General features: G+C 36.4%; 1 protein-coding gene across 50 annotated transcripts in view; it reads right to left on the bottom strand.

Annotated features, from left to right (window-relative positions):
* CLOCK (clock circadian regulator) overlaps positions 1–15,910 on the bottom strand; it is a 119,580-nt gene that overhangs the window by 97,175 nt on the left and 6,495 nt on the right. For 8 of the 50 annotated variants that reach the window (XM_081589393.1, XM_081589646.1, XM_081589402.1 and 5 more), the window contains exon 3: positions 13,996–14,057. The exons of the other annotated variants lie outside the window; for them this stretch is intronic. The gene's annotated coding sequence lies outside the window, so the exon portion shown is untranslated. The remainder of the gene's footprint in view (positions 1–13,995; positions 14,058–15,910) is intronic. 50 annotated transcript variants of the gene reach the window in all.

Raw genomic sequence — 15,910 nt, 5'->3', positions numbered from 1 at the left:
ATCCTAAAAGAGATCAATCCTGGGTGTTCATTGGAAGGTCTGATGTTGAAGCTGAAGCTCCAATACTTTGGCCACCTCATGCGAAGGGTTGACTCATTGGAAAAGACCCTAATGCTGGGTAGGATTGGGGGCGGGAGGAGAAGGGGACGACAGAGGATGAGATGGTTGGATGGCATCACCGACTCGATGAACATGGGTTTGGGTAGACTCCGGGAGTTGGTGATGGACAGAGAGGCCTGGCGTGCTGCAATTCATGGGGTCGCAGAGAGTCGGACACGACTGAGCGACTGAACTGAACTGAAAACCCTGAATGTTTTTGTTGTTTTGGCCATACCATGCAGCATGCAGTGTCTCAGTTCCCCAACCAGAGATCAAATCTGTGCCCCCTGCATCGGGAGCGTGAAGTCTTAACCACTGCAATGTCTTAAATCTCATTATACAACAGAATAAAAATGTTACGTGATCAACCTGGTCAAACACAAAAGAAAAGATAGAAACGAAAATGAAGGAGAAGAAAAGACAAGATAGAGAAATGGATAAAGGCCCTACTATCCTTATCTTACATAGTAGGGATTTAAAATATAATGTCTAAGAAACATTTTATTTACAATTGCAAGGTACCAAATGAAAGAACTAATTATACTGTTCCAAACTTTGGGATGAAGAGAGATGAGTGATTAAGGACAACAAAAGTAAGCTAAATCCTCATCGTTCTCAGCAAAATCAAGAGAATAATTTAAAGTGAATTAATCAAGAAATAAACATTAGCTGCCTCCTGAGAAACCTGTATCCAGGTCAAGAAGCAACAGTTAGAAGTCATGGAAAAATGGACCAGTTCAAAATTGAGAAACTACATCAAGGCTGTAAATTGTCACCCTGCTTATTTAACTTATATGCAGAGTATGTCATGAGAAATGCTGGACTGGAAGAAGCACAAGCTAGAATCAAGATTGCTGGAGAAACATCAGTAACCTCAGATATGCAGATGACACCACCCTTACGGCAGAAAGCGAAGAGGGACTAAAGGGCCTCTTGGTGAAAGTGAAAGAGGAGAGTGAAAAAGCTAGCTTAAAACTCAACATTCAGAAAACTAACATCATGGCATCTGGTCCCATCACTTCATGGCAAATAGATGGGGAAACAATGGAAACAGACTTTATTTTCTTGGGCTCCAAAATCACTACAGATGGTGACTGCAGCCCTGAAATTAAAAGATACCTGCTCCTTGGAAGAAAGGCTATGACAAACCTAGACAGCATATTGAAAAGCAGAGACATTATTTTGCTGACAAAGGTCTGTATAGTCAACGCTATGGTTTTTCCAGTGGTCATGTATGGATGTGAGAGCTGGACCATAAAGAAGGCTGAGCGCTGAAGAACTGATGCTTTTGAACTGTGATGCTGGAGAAGACTCGAGAGTAATCTTGGACAACAAGGAGATCCAACCAGGCCATCCTAAAGGAAATCAGTCCTGAATAGTCATTGGAAGGACTGATGCTAAAGCTGCAGCTTCAATACCACCTAATGTGAACAACTGACTCATTAGAAAAGACCATGTTGCTGGGAAAGATTGAAGGCGGGAGGAGAAGGGGATGACAGAGGATGAGATGGTTGGATGGCATCACTGACTCAATGGACATGAGTCTGAGCAAGCTCCAGGAGTGGTAAAGGACAGGGAAGCCTGGTATGCTGCAGTCCATGAGGTCACAAAGAGTTGGACACAACTGAGCGACTGAACAACGACAACAAATCAAGAAATAAAAGCAGATCTCCATAAAGAAAAGCCTAGGACCAGGTGGCTTCACAGGAAAAAAATTCTCCAAAACATTTAAAAAAGAATACACCAGTCCTCCTCAAACGTTTCCAAATAATTAAACAGGAAGGAACATTTCCACCTCATTTCATGATGCCAGCACAACACTGATACCAAAAGCAGAAAAAGACACACACACCAAAAAATACAGACCAATATTCCTGATGAATGCTGCTGCTGCTGCTAAGTCGCTTCAGTCGTGTCCGACTCTGTGCGACCCCATAGACGGCAGCCCATCAGGCTCCGCCGACCCTGGGATTCTCCAGGCAAGAATACTGGCGTGGATTGCCATTTCCTTCTCCAGTGCATGAAAGGGAAAAGTGAAAGTGAAGTCGCTCAGTCGTGTCTGACTCTTAGCGACCCCATGGACTGTAGCCTACCAGGCTCCTCCGTCCATGGGATTTTCCAGGCAAGAGTAATGGAGTGGGGTGCCATTGCCTTCTCCATTCCTGATGAATACTGATGCAAAAATCCTCAGACAAAATACTAACAAACCAAATTCAATAGCACATTAAATGGATTATACACCATGATCAAGTGGTATTTATACCCAGAATGCAAGGATGATTTAAACCATGAAAATCAACCACTGTCATATACCACATCAACCGAATGAAGATGGTGGGGGAAGATGACTTCAAGTAATGAAGGCATTTGACAACATCAAACATTCTTTCACAATAAAAACACTAAACAAACTAGAAACAGAAGCAAACCACCCCAACATAACAACAGCATATATGAAACAGTCATAGCTAACATCATACTCGACAATAAAAAAATGAAAGCTTTTGGACTGAAAGAAAACTGAAAAATTATGGACAAAGCAAGGATGCCTACTTGCATCACTTGTAACCAACATAGAGCTGGAAGTCCTAGCTAAAGCAATTAGGCAAGAAAAGAAACAAAAGTCGTTCAAATATGGAAGGACGAGGCAAAAAATTACCTCTGTTCACAGATCGCATGATCATATATGTAGAAAACCCTCAAGATTTCACACCTAAAAAGATGGTTAAAACAAATAAATGATTTTAGCAAAGTTGCCCAATACAAACTCAACACTCAAAAATCAGTTCTGTTGCTAAACATTAATAATGAACAATCCAAAACAGAAATTTCAGTAGACAACTACATTTACAATAGCACCAAAAAAAAAAAAAAATGTAGGAATAAAGTTAACCAGAGAGGTGAAAACATGTACAATGAAAACTATAAAATATAGCTAAAAGAAATCAAAAGACAATCTATGTTTGTGGATTGGAAGACATGTGGAAAATTCTTAAAGAGATGGGAATACCAGACCACCTGACCTGCCTCCTGAGAAATCTGTATTCAGGTCAAAAAGCAACAGTTAGAACTGCATATGGAACAACAGACTGGCTCCAAATCAGGAAAGGAGTATGTCAAGGCTGTATATTGTCACCCTGCTTATTTAACTTATATGCAGAGTACGTCATAAGAAATGCTGGACAGGATGAAGCACAAGCTGGAATCAAGATTGCCGGGAGAAATAGCAATAACCTCAGATATGCAGATGACACCACCCTTATGGAAGAAAGCGAAGAAGAACTAAAGAGCCTCTTGATGAAAATGAAAGAGGAGAGTGAAAAAGTTGGCTTAAAACTTAACATTCAGAAAACTAACATCATGGCATCTGGTCCCATCACTTCATGGCAAATAGATGGGGAAACAATGGAAACAGGGACAGATTTTATTTTCTTGGGCTCCAAAATCACTGTAGATGGTGACTGCAGCCATGAAATTAAAAGACACTTGCTCCTTGGAAGAAAAGTTATGAGAAACCTAGATAGCATATTAAAAAGCAGAGAAATTACTTTGCCAACAAAGGTACATTTGGTCAAAGCTGTGGTTTTTCCAGTAGTCACGTATGGATATGAGAGTTGGACTATAAAGAAAGTTGAGCACCGAAGAATTGATGCTTTTGAACTGTGGTATTGGAGAAGACTCTTGAGAGTCCCTTGGACTGCAAAGAGATCCAATTAGTCCATCCTAAAGGAAATGAGTCCTGAATATTCACTGGAAGGACTGATGCTAAAGCTGAAACTCCAATACTTTGGCCACCTGATGCGAAGGACTGACTCACTGGAAAAGACCCTGATGCTGGGCAAGATTGAAGGCGGGAGGAGAAGGGGACAGCAGGGGACGAGATGGCTGGATGGCATCACTGACTCAATGGACATAAGTTTGAGTAAACTCCGGGAGTTGGTGATGGACAGGGAAGCCTGGCGTGCTGTAGTCCATGGGGTCACAAAGAGTCTGACACAACCAAGCGACAGAACTGAACTGAATATGCTCATAGTATACAAAGTGCTCTATAGATTCAACGTAATCTCTATTAAAATCTCACTAGCATTTTTTGCAGAAATGAAAAAGCAACCACTCATATGATTCATATGGAGTCTCAAAGCTTCCCAAAATAATACCAAATAGTCCAAAAAGTATTTTGAAAAAGAAAAATAATACTGGAAGATTCACACTTCCAATTTCAAAACATACTACAAAGCAATAGTGATCAAGACAGTGTAGTGTTTGTATAATGACAGATACATAACAGCCCTGAAACAAAATACAGAGCCCAGAAACAAATTGTTGCACATATGACCAAATGATCTTCAACAAGGGTACCAAGGCTACACAAGGGAAAAAGGACAGTCTCCTCAACAAATGGTGCTGGAAAAACTGGATATTCACACAAAAATTACTCAAGATGGATTAAAGATTTAAACATAAGATATAAAACTATAAAAGCCCTAGAAGAAAACATAAAGGAAAATTCAGGACATTGAACTTGGCAATGCTTTCCACGATAAGACATTTTACTAAATGTTTTCTACCCATTCTGTAGTTCCCTCGCTTCTTTTCTTCATCTTTTGTTGTCTTTCTTTGTGAATATCTGTTTTACCAACTAAAGTTATCAGAGCATTAATTTTAAGTGGCTGATTAGTAGGCTAGTATGAGTGAAAACTCTCAACTGGCACAATCTAGACAATCTCCATTTGGGCAACTAAGTTATAATGTGGAGTAATACTCAAATTTACAGTTTGGTATTTAAGGATAAATTAGTAACAGCATATTCTCTAAATAACGTAGTTTCTGCATTTACTTATGTTAAAAAAATTATTGGGTATATGTTATGGCCAGGCATTTTAGTCTACGGCTATATGACTGAACAAGACAAAGTCTCTACCATTAGAAGCTGTGGTTTATGTTAGCAATATAATATTTTCACTTTCATTCTTATAAAATCTACAGAAAGCATTCACTAGCAACATCTTTACAGAATTTTAAAATATCAGGGCTTTCCAAAAGCCCTGTAGTGAGAGACTGAGTTAGCCTAGCTTAAGGATGAAAAGACACTCTCCTCCAAACATATACAGGCACACGGTTTGATGGCAGCTGAAAGAATAGAATAAGCACTTGTTTCAGGCTGGGTATTGTTTCAGCGATGCCATTAGACTTTTGCTGCATACTGTAAACCATATTACTATAGTAATTATTTTAAGGCTGGTAATCAAAGTAGTACAATCTATAAATGTGTTAATAAAACACATTTATAGAACATTTCATTACTGATTTTTATAAACATGAATTAATTTTTTGTAAGATAAAGATAAATAAGAAAATATCAAAGATGTATTGAAAAGCAAAGTTTCAGATTGTGTCTTAAAGTCAGGAGAGAAGTCCCCAATCTCCTAAACCTTCAGCAAGCACTTTGTAATTGGTTTAAGTATAATCATAAAGAGCTTTAGTCATTAAAATGTTTAAATTACATTCCAAGGCAGAAAAAAAATCCTAATATTATTTCTAAAATATTGAATTTTTAAATGCTGGAAAAGCTTTTGGAGACAAAGACTTTTAGATTATAATAAAGATAAATTAGTCATGGCATATTCTCTAAATCTTCCACTACAATTGGGATCTATTTTTACTCTTCTTGATGATTTGCTACGTAATACTGTTCCTTTAAGTTAAGTGTTTAGATTTAATTCCTATGTTTAATTTTCTTATTTATGTGTAAGGCTACGTGAATTATGAAACTACAACGTACTGAGAGTATCAGAGTGTCAAGTTATAAAAACTGGCTTGGCCAGTCTATTTGGAAAACTGGAGAACATTATACACATTCAACAAATGATACTGTGAACTAGTCTGCCTATATATGCTTTCAAGTAATATTAAATCACAAGGCAAAAATTCTTTCTCTTTTCCCCTAGCCCTTATCTATAGTCTCTCTCCCATAGTGAATCTGCAAAAAGATGTAGTAATTTGAAAATAGATAATAATTATGGCAATACATTGTGAGTAAATAATATTAACTGGCATCTTAAATAATAGCCAATACCTTCACTACATAAGCAGTAAAACTTTTATATAATTATTTTTCATAAATCCTTGTTACAGATGTCATTCTTCACTTACATTTAAGATATTTCCTAGAAATTACAAAGAAATTACCTTTGAAGTATATCATCAGTCCTCGGGTGCTGTGAGTATAGGCTTTGATTTTTATTTCTTGACCCATGTAAGTCCCCTTTTGTTGTCTGAAAGATGTTTATTTAGATTAAAACCTTAAAGTACTCCAAATATCTCATATGAATCTTTTGTTGTTGTCCAGTCGCCCAGTCGTGTCTGACTCTTTTCGACACCATGGACTGCAGCATACCAGGCCTCCCTGTCCCTCACCATCTCCTGAAGTTTGCCCAAGTTCATGTCCATTGCATCAGTGATGCCATCCAGACATTTCATCCTCTGGAGCCCTCTTCTCTTTCTGCCCTCAATCTTTCCCAGCATCAGGGACCTTTCCAATGAGTTGTCTGTTCGCATCAGATGACCAAAAACACTGGAGCTTCAGCTTCAGCATCAGTCCTTCCAGTGAATATTCACGGTTTATCTCCCTTAAGATTGACTAGTTTGATTTCCTTGCTGTCCAAAGGACTTTCAGGACTCTTCTCCAGCACCACAGTTCGAAGGCATCAATTCGTTGGCATTCTGCCTTCTTTACAATCCAGGCTTCACAACCGTACCTGACCCCTGGGAAGACCATAGCCTTGACTATACAGACCTTTGTCGGCAGAGTAATGTCTCTGCTTTTCAACATACTGTCTAGGTCTGTCATCACTTTACTGCCAAGAAGCAATTGTCTTCTGATTTCATGGCTGCAATCACTGTCCGCAGTGATTTAGGAGCCCAACTAGAGGAAATCTGTCACTACTTCCACCCCTTCCCCTTCTATTTGGCATGCAGTAACAGGGGCTGGATGCCATGATCTTAGTTTTTCTAACATTTAGTCTTAAGCTGGCTCTTTCACTCTCTTCCATCACCCTCATCAAGAGGACCTTTCGTTTCTCTTCGCTTTCTGTGAATATAGGCTTTGATTTTTATTTCTTGACCTGAGTAAGTGCCCTTTCATTGTATGAAAGATGTTTATTTACATTAAAATCTTAAAGTACTCCAAATATTTTGTATGAATCTTTTACTAACTACTGAAATCAAATTAACTATTTTTATCAATTAAAGATAAGTAGTACATGCCCAAAGTCACATACTTTGGCTTGCTATCCACATCTGTAAATGGAAGAGAAGACTGGCAACTGGTGTCTGAAAAAAATTACTATGTTCAGTGTAAATTAACTGTAATCAAATTATAAAAAATCTAGAATGCTTTTTACTTTATGCAAAGGAATAAAGCTATACTTAACATTTATTCAATAAGAAGCTATTATGCAGAGTTTATAAGCTGCTTTTATTCTGTATATGTATCCTATTAGTCTCTTAAAACTTGCATATTAAAATAATAAAAAACTGTAGTCCTGTTCCCTACCAGCAATCACTTTCACTTATGTGTTATAGTTTTTATATTTATCTCAATAATTATAGATAACATGTCTGTCTTTATTCCTTGATTAACTTTAAATTTTGTCTACTGACCCCTTGCTATAGAAGGATTTAGTTTACATGTACTATCTTCAGTCTGCTTTTTTCTCTCATTCCAAGAGCAATCAATCCTATTTGAGCATTTGATATGTAATTAATAAGACTGAGAAACTGAATTTTAAATTTTACTCAATTTTAATGAATTTAAATTGCTAGATGTGGCTAGTGGCCATCATACTAGATAGGTAGTTCTAAATTATTCCTATCTTTAGGAATGTACAGAAGTTTTCTTTATGATCTAGCACTCAATCAATTTTTGTATACATTCTATAAGTGATTGAAAAGAAGGTATAGTCTCTATTTTGAAAGTAGGATTCAGCTTATTCATCAAATTTTGCTTATTAATTAGGACATTTAGCTGTTCTATACCCTTAATTTTTTGTTCACTTGATAACTTCAGTCTAAGAGTCATTATAAAGTCTGCCAGTAAAGTTGATCTGAATAACTTTCTAGGATCACTTTTACTTTTTGAATATTAACGCTATACTATTTTTGCACATATATTTGGTATTTCTTCATTGTAAATTATAAACTTCACGATCAAAATACCCATCTTTGTCTTATTTAATTCCATCTTCTCTTTATATTTACACTTTACCGATTGCTGCCATTCAGAGCTAAGTCATGTCCAACTCTTTGTGACCCCATGGACCACAGCCCACCAGGCTCCTCTGTCCACAGGACTTCCCAGGCAAGAACACTGGAGTGGGTTGTCAGTCTCTTCTCCAGGGCATCTTCCCCTCCCAGGGATCAAACCCACATCTCCTGCATTGGCAGGCATATTCTTTATCACTCAGCCACCAGGGAAGCTACTCTTTACAGATAGTTGTTATTTTAATGAGATTTTTATTGAAATACTTTTATAATCATATCCACATGTAATGAAGTTAGTCTTCCACTTCATGTTATCTGTTAGCTCTCTACCATAAGCTATGTTAATACATTAAGATAAACTTTCTCATCACCAGATTTCAACCAAAAACATGATCTTTTTTACTGTTTACCTTTCTGCTGTTAGGTACACTTCTATTACTACACCTGTTGACTTTAAATGCTTTGGACTCCTAGGAGGCAACTAGCATACTTAGCACATATTCAAACTCAAAACTCCTACCTTCTTTCCCCCTTTCTTTCTGAAACTGTTCATTGTTTCATTACATGATATACAGCAGAATGAAGTCTGCTCAAATATCAATTTCTCACTGAAGAAATTTCTCTATCCACACATCTTAAAATTACACATCCCTCCCTCCCCATCCCCATACTGAAACCTCCTACACCCTGATTTGTTTTCCTCCATAGTACTAATCACCATCTAACATACATTTCTCATCTGGTTTACCCCAGTTGGAATAAAAGCTTCCCAAGGGGAGGCCTTTTTGCATTCTTTGTTCACTGTTGCAACAACCAGCAACAAAACAAGAGCCCAGAACACAGTAGATGTTCACTAGGTATTTGCTGAACAAACAGGGTAAGTCCACTACTAAAAGTATATTCAAAAATTAAAGGCCTAAGTAAATGCAGAATTATATTGTGCTTATGGTACTGAATGTGGAGTAGCTCCTCTCGGCCCTCCTGCGCCGGCACAGCCAACACTCCTTGGACATGGGGTAGCTCTTCTCAGCTGCCGCCCCTTACCTCGGATGTGGGGTAGCTCCTCTTGGCAGCTCCTGTGCCGTAAACTCCGGGAGTTGGTGATGGACAGGGAGGCCTGGCATGCTGCAATTCATGGGGTCGCAAAGAGTCGGACATGACTGAGCGACTGAACTGAACTCAACTATGGTACTGAAGAACTTCCATTACCAGGTTTAAGGTTACAGTAATCAAGACTTGAACGTGCTGATGTCAGGATAGACATATAGTTCATTACATAAAATAGTTTTAAAAAAGACCCACACACATGATTGATTTTTGACAAAAGTAACAAAGTAATTCAGTAGAGAGAGAATAGTCTCTCAATGGTGCAGAAAAACTGTATATTTATGTGGGGGAAAAAAATTTTTGTAAGAATCTCAACCATAGGGCTTCCCCCACTGGCGGCTTCATGGTAAAGAATCTGTCTGCCAATTCAGAGGACACAATTCAGTGGTTCAATCCCTGGGCTGGGAAGAACCCACAAGCTGCAAAGCAACTAAGCCCGTGCACCACAACTACTGAGCCTGTGCTCTAGAGCCTAGAGCTACAACTACTGAGCCCACCTGCCACAACTACAGAAGCATGAGCACCCTAGAGCCCGTGCTCCACAACAAGTAACTACAATGAGAAGCCCTTGCACAGCAACTACAGAGTAGCCCCTACTCACCCAACTAGAGACAAACCCACACAGCAACAAAGACCCAACGCAGCCAAAAATAAAAGATATTTTTTAATTAAATTTAAAAAACTGAAAAAAGAATCTCAAAACACTTTCCTCATTTCATATGTAAAAATCAACTGAAATGAATCATGAACTTAAACATAAAAGCTAAACTATAAAATGCCTACAAGAAAACATGAGAGATAATCTTTGAGACAGACACAGACATATTTCTTAGATAGGACACAAAAATAAGAAGCATTAAAGAATTAATAAATCGGATTTCATCAAAATTTAAAATTTTATCCTTCAGATACCATTAAGAAGATATAAAGGGCAGCCATGATGATCTTTCACAATCCTAATATCTGATAAAAGTCTCATATCAGAATACAAAAAACAAAACCAAAAAAACTCAGTCATGAACAAGCAACCCAGTTTTTTAAATGGGCAAAAGAGGTGAGGTGACATCTCACAAAAGAAAATATATGAATGACCAACAAGCACATGTAAACATATTTAATATCATTAGTCAATAGGAAAATGTAAATTAAAATGACGATGAGATATAACACTACACATCCACTAGAACTGCAAAAATTCAAAAATGCTGACAACACCAAGTGTTAGCAAGAATGTAGAGCAACTGAAAATCTCACATTGCTGAAGGGAATGTAAAATAGTACAACCACTTTAGAAAACAGATCCTCAGTGCCTTACAAAGTTAGACATATAATTATCACATAACCCAGCAATTCTATTCCTACATTTGCCCAAGTAAAATAAAAATACACTTCCAAAATGCTTAGCAGTTTTGTTTATAACAGCCGAAAACTAGAAAGAATCTAAAAGTTCAACAACTAATAGTTATAAATAAATTATGTCATATCTCATACAATGTAAAAGTATTCAGGGAAAAAAGAGAAACTATTGACACAGAAGAGTATCAAAAGCTTACGCTATGTACAAGTCAGACCCAGAAAACCATACATTGTATTAATCTCAATTATACTACACTGTGTGAAAGGAAAAACTGTATTAACAGACAACAACACATTGGTGGTTCCCAGGGAGAGAGGTGGTTGCTGGCAAAGACTGAGGAAAAGAGAAGGGGGTGACAGAGGATGAGATAGTTGGATGGCATCACTGATTCAATGCACATGAGTTTGAGCAAACTCTGGGAGATAGTGAAGGACACGGAAGCCTGGCATGCTGCAGCTCATGGGGTCACAAAGAGTCAGACACAACGACTGAACAAGAAGGGAGAGAGAACTTCTCAGGTTGACGGGAACTTTCTGTATCTTGATTGTGGTAGTGGTTACAAAAACGTCTACATCTATGAAAATTCAACATGTATACTTACATTGAGTGAATTTTAACATATAAAAATTATGTCCCAATAAATCTGCTTTTTTTTTTTTTTTTAATAAATTTGGCTTTTTTACTAGGTCCGAAACTAAAACCCCACTACCTAAAGCCTAGAAGAAGAATGTTTAATACAAAATTGCTCATGAAAATTGAGTTCTTCTGTGAAGCTTTAAAAATCAATAGGGAAGGAGTTTCCTGGTGGCTTAGTGTTGGGATTTGGCACTATTACTGCCATGGCCTCAGTCTGACCCCTGGTCATGGAACTGAGACCCCACAAGCCACAAAAGTATTAAAACAACAAGGAGTTGTCTACATCCAAGAAGGATGCAACAGTTTGCAGCAGGCCAATATCCTTCTTGAGAACAACTAGAAAAGCTAAATAAATTATAAAAATCATATTTTTAAAGGCAGTACAGAGATGTCCTTAAAGCATGGGAGACAAGAAGGTCAACAACGCCAAAGAAGGGGAAATTTTTTCAAGGTGTTTAGATGATCTGCAGTTGTCTTTTCCCTGGGGGTATTTCCAGATTATAGGATGGGGTGAAGGCTGAAAAACTTGAGATTTGGCCTGTATGAAATGCTGCTGCTAAGGAACCAAGAAGTCAGGAAAGCTTTCAGTGTTCACACAAGGCTGGAGTACAAAAATGGGAAACTGCAGGGACCTCAAACTCAAGGATATTTGCTTAATTTTAAACAATGAAGGGTTAAAAAGCTAAATAATAGCTGCTAAGGAACCAAGAAGTCAGGAAAGCTTTCAGTGTTCACACAAGGCTGGAGTACAAAAATGGGAAACTGCAGGGACCTCAAACTCAAGGATATTTGCTTAATTTTAAACAATGAAGGGTTAAAAAGCTAAATAATAACTGAAAAACTTGAAAAGCAAAGTGAAATTTCCCACCTTTGGCACTACCAAGGGGATAAAGACTACCAGGCTTTGAAATGAAAGTCTTAGAAAACCACACCCTACAAATAACATAAAGAAGAATATCATCAAACTATTCAAATAGCAACCTAGCCTTCACATAAATTAAAGTGACTGGCTCCCTATTCTATCTGCCTGAAAGAAAAGGTAAACACCCTCTGGCAGAACATACTTGGTAATGCTTGCTTTATTTTGTTTTTTAATTCACAATGTCTGGCATTCAATCAAAAATTACAAGACATAAACAAAAACAATCAACCAACTTGACCTAACTGATATTTATAGAACACTCCACCCAACAACAGAATACAAATTCTTTTCAAGCACACAGGGAGCATTTACTAAGATCATATTCTGGGCCATAAAACAAATCTCAAGAAATTAAAAAAGATCCTAGTCATAAAAGTATATTCTTTCATCACAACAGAGTTAACTTAAAAATAACAGATCTCTGGAAAACCCTCAAATTTGGGGGGACTAAATAATATACTTATAAATAATCTATAGGCCAAAGAAGACATCAAAAAGTAAATTAAAAAGTATTCTGAACGGAACGAAAATTAAAAAATGTAAATATATTAAAATTGGTAAGCAATATTTAAGGGAAATTTATACCACGCATATATTAGGGGGGAAAGATCACAAATTAATGATCTCAGCTTCTATCTTAAGAAACTAGAAAAAGAAAACAAACTAAGCTCAAAGTAAGTTAAAGAAAGGAATTAAGATCAGAGAAGAAATAAGGAAACAAAAAACAGGAGAACTAGAGGAAATCAGTTAAACCAAAAGCTGGTTCTTTGAGAATCTCAATAAAAGTTAATAAATCTCAAGCCAGACTGATGAGGGAAAAAAGAGAGAAGACACAAATTATCAACATTAGAAATGATACCAAATCTCTGTAGATTATACTGATACTACACTCACAATATATTCTATAGCTATTTAAAGGATTGTAAGATATAAACAACTTTACTAATTCAACAACTTAGACGAAATGGGCAAGTTCTTTGAAAAACCTGTCAACATACAGAGAGAAAGAACCCCACAACTACATAAAAACAATCAACAGAAAAACAATGTATGTAGACAAATGGATGATGCAGATACCGAAATTATTTAACAGACAAGTATGTACACAATTATAATCAGTATGTTCAAGAGAACTGGAGTCTATTAAAAATCTATAAAATAGGATCAAATGGATGTTTTAGAACTCAAAGTTATAATGTAAAATTAACACAGGATTTTCATTTGGAGAAAAATAAGGTAATTTTTCGTGTACTGTAAGATAGTTCATTATAAGATATCCAATTGAAGTAAGGAGAGGAAAAAAAATTTTTAAGAGACATTTGAAACATGAAGATAGGATGTAATACATGTTTAAATTAGAATCCATAAAGGACGAGACAGGCAGAAGCAATAACTGAAGATGTAATGACAGAGAACTTTCCAAAACTAAAAGGCATGAAGCTACATATTCTAAAAAGCTCTAGGAACATTAAGCAAAATACAAAGAAAACCACACCTCAACACATCACAGTCAAATTGCTAAAAAAAAATAAGAGAAGAAAGAGCATTCTGAGAAGTCCTTTGAGAAAAATAGAAGACATTATTATTAGCAAGACATACACTGATACATTACCTTCAATAAGACTTTAACAGCCAGAAGACAATAAAGTAACTACCAATGTAGAGTTCTATACCCTGTGAAAATATTATTTTAAACAGGTGAAATTAAGATGTTTTCAAACAAACAAAAAAAGAATTCACTGTCAGTAGGTATACCAATATTAAAACACATACGACTAAAGGAAGCTATTCAGACAGAAGGAAAAAGAACCCAGACAGAAACACAGAAAATGCAAGAAAGGAGAACCCTGGAAAGGGTAAATATAAACAAAAATTGACTGTCCAAAACCATACTGTTCTCTGGCATTTAAAATAAGTATAAATAAAATGCAGAATGGTAATAATGCAAAAAGGTTGGCATATGAGTTAATGCATATGAAACAGTCATTATTGGAGAATGGTAAAAGTAACAATTTGAACTATCTGTATTATAAATAATTTGCATTGTAAGTCAAGTATGCTTATTGTATGCAACCTCAAGAATAACCTCTAATGGTCTAATGAAAGAATATATAACTAATGAATTAATAGGAAAAATGAGGGAAAATTAGATTAACACACAAAAAAAGAGCAAAACAGGAGTGATAAAAAGGAATGCAAAACAGATGACTCAAAGAGAAGTCAAACTCAGCTATTATTAGCAAAAATGTAACTATAATAGACCCCTGCGTAACACAGGTTTAAACTCCCTAGGTCCACCTATGCCCAGAATTTTTCCTAAAAGTAAATAAATACTTGAGTAACATATGAACTGTAATTGCTTGAATCAAAGAATGGGGAACACTGGATACTGAGGAACCACAAAAGGGGCCAACTGTAAGTTATACGTGGATTTTTTACTTTTCCAATCATGCAGAGAGTTAGCGCCCCTAACTGCCATGTTGCTCAAAGGTCAACTGAAAACAAAGTAAAAGACTAAAACTAAATTAAAAAAAAAAAAAAAAAAGGCCTTCCCAGGTGGCTCAGTGGTAAAAGAATCTGGCTGCAATGCAGGAGACTTTGGGTTTGATCCCTGGATCAGGAAGATCTCTTGGAGAAAGAAATGGCAACCCATTCTAGTACTCTTGCCTGGGAAATCTCATGGACAGAGGAGCCTGGCAGCTACAGTCCATGGGGTTGCAAGAGAAAACACAATTCAGTGACTAAACAACAACAAAGATAAAAAATAATGAAAATATGACTTTACAACTAAAGATATCCAGAAAACATGATGAAAGGAAAAAAGTCGTTTATAAAACTGCATTTTATTCCACTTGCTATAAAATTTTAACACATACATGTATACACACACATGCACACACCACTCAACTACCTTAGAAAATGCTGAAAAAAAAAATTAACAGAGAGCTTCATCCCTGGAATTTTGGGTTATTTTTTTTATCATAGATTTTCTTTGTAGTTTTTAATACTTTAACTCTTTTCCAAGAAATAAGATTCATTTTTATAAAAGCCACAAAACTATTTTCAAAGCAAAAAAAATCAAACCAAAAATCTTAACAATGATCATCTCTGACAAGTAGAAGACTTAAAAAAATATATAATAATGTTACCAAGTCTAAAAAGAGGCTAAACTATAAATTTGTCTCACACAAACTCTATGTGAAACAGGCATCTTTATAACGACAAATACATTATATCATCAACCACTTCTGATGGAGACAAAAATTATCAGGTAAGAATGGAAAACAGCTTTTTCCATTAATTAATGTTACTCTCATTTCTCTTCCTGCTTCTAATAAAAATCTGTGAAATTTCTATAGAACTATATAAGCTATAAAATAAAATCTGAGTTCCAACATTTTGCATTTTAATTTGCGGGTTTTTTCCAAAGTAACCTCTAATATTACTTCAACTAAAATTGAAGCTTCAACATGCTGCTGCTGCTGGTAAGTCACGTCAGTCACGTCCGACTCTGTGCGACCCCATAG

The sequence above is a fragment of the Giraffa tippelskirchi genome, chromosome 1 (genome assembly GCF_054371585.1).
Source record: "Giraffa tippelskirchi isolate mGirTip1 chromosome 1, T2T-mGirTip1v1.2.pri, whole genome shotgun sequence".
In the NCBI taxonomy this organism is placed as follows: Eukaryota; Metazoa; Chordata; class Mammalia; order Artiodactyla; family Giraffidae; genus Giraffa; species Giraffa tippelskirchi.
Note: the sequence above shows the minus strand (reverse complement) of the source record. Positions and strands in the feature narration are given on the sequence as shown.